The sequence below is a fragment of the Morone saxatilis genome, unplaced genomic scaffold (genome assembly GCF_004916995.1).
Source record: "Morone saxatilis isolate NCDOM2014 unplaced genomic scaffold, NCSU_SB_2.0 Contig21, whole genome shotgun sequence".
NCBI lineage: Eukaryota > Metazoa > Chordata > Actinopteri > Moronidae > Morone > Morone saxatilis.
In genome coordinates, this window is record NW_023339774.1 from 15,650,418 (window position 1) to 15,652,371 (window position 1,954).

Here is a 1,954-nt window from a genome sequence, read left to right on the forward strand (position 1 = left end):
TCTGTGTGTGTGTGTGTCTGTGTGTGTGTGTCTGTGTGTGTGTGGCAGTCAGTCTGTGTAGTTGACAGAACCTGAGAGTGTTGAAGGAACCTGCTGAGTGCTCTGAGAACGGAGGTGTTGCCCTTATGTGCCTTTTGTGGTCGGACCCGTTCCGGTGGGAACAGCAAACATCCATATAAACAAATGCACACACTCTGGATAAGCTAGTCCACACACACACACACACAGAGAGAGAGAGTTACATGTGACCCCGGGAAAACATTCCTAGACTCATGACCAGAACGTCTGGAGGGGATGACCTCGTTTTTAACCACTTTTTCTCATTTGGTCTCTGATGCTCTTTTTGATTCGTGCGGATATTCATCACTCTTTACTCTGGGGGAGCTTGACTTATTTTTATTTCACTCTGATCCGTCTAAGATTTGGAAAATGGATACACAGCTTCAGATATTTCTTGGGAATTTGTGGCCGTTTACCGTTTTGTCTTATTTGGGTTGCTGTAAAGATTGAAGTGGAAAAGTCCCTGAAGTGACTGAACCAGAGGAGAGAGAAAAGAACACAAGACTTCACTGTTAGCTTCTGATCAGCTTCTTTTTAGAAAAACATGACTGACTTGCTATCAAACTGATGCATCCTCTTTTATTTAATTTCATAGCTGCAAAAGCTGAGGCTGGTCTTAGAAAAATGCTAGAATGCAGGCACTTCATATTCTGCACTGCTGGTATGTTATCTTATCACAAATTTATTAATAGGCGTTTCTTCCGGAAGCTTACAAGTTGTGTCCGTTTCAAGAGGGGTGAGTATGACAGCATACCATGTTATTAGTGAAAAGGCAATTATATATCACTGCATGCATTTGGGTATAAGTAAGAATGTATTGAAGCACTTGCATCAGTTTACATTAAAGCCACATTCTGAATTTATATGATGCGAATATACACCTGTACAAAAATACTGATTTAAAGTACAGTTTACTACAGTTTACAATAAAGTAATATTATGTAACTATTCTTGCTTAAAAAGGTCCAGTGTGTAACATTTAGGAGGGTCGATTGGCAGAAATTGACTATAATATTCATAGGTATGTTGTATATAGTGTATAATCACCTGAAAAAGTTTTTGTAACCTCAGAATGAACCTCTGCCAAGTGGAACTGCCATGTTTCTACAGTAGCCCAGAAAGGACAAACTAAACACTAGCACTAGATAAGGAGCTGTTGTGTTTTTCATGCATTTCGTGGCCAGCATAGTTTCTCCTTCATGCTCGAAAGGCGAGAGGGCAATCTGTAACCGCTAGATGCTGCCAAATCCTACTTACTGAATAAACTATAAAACAACAACAACTTCAAAATCCCTTCAATGCTACAATGGTTTGTTATAGGGGGAATAGTGCCTCTGTCATTCCCACTCTACGCCCTGTAAACCTGTTCTCGCACTGTTAAACTTTGGGGTCTAGGTCATATTGAAAGGGAGAAAATGTTTTGTTTTGGGACATCAACTTAACTGTAACTGGTCTGCCATTAGTTACTTCAGTTAGCTGGATTGGGAGGTCATTGGACATTGGACTGGTCAGGGATAGTTGGTGTTTACACCTCTAGCACAGGAGTGTTGGACCACTGGGAGACAGAAGTTTTCTGATGGGAAGCAGAGCCGGCGTTGTGCCAGAACCAGAGCTGGGCAACCGAGCAATGTAAAAGTGCTCAGCAGCCTCTTTGGACATCATAATAAGATAAGAAGAAAGAGTGACCAAGCAAGAGGTCGCCCGACAAGTGTTATTCATGGACTGGTTTTTTAGTTGTTGGCAAAAGCTTTGCGAATTAAAAGATGCCGAGCTGGCCTTCTTGCTGATGGACTACTAAGTAATATTAGCTGGCATGCTACGTCTTGTGTTGTTGTACATGCTTGGTGTTTGACCGTTTTAGAAAAGTTGTGGACTTGCTAGTTTTGGATCATAA

The 1,954-nt window shown here is 41.3% G+C and overlaps 1 protein-coding gene across 5 annotated transcripts in view; it reads left to right on the forward strand.

Annotated features, from left to right (window-relative positions):
- The window catches only part of arhgap24 (Rho GTPase activating protein 24), a 69,299-nt gene that overhangs the window by 57,750 nt on the left and 9,595 nt on the right, over window positions 1-1,954 (forward strand). The gene's annotated exons all lie outside the window — the stretch shown is intronic.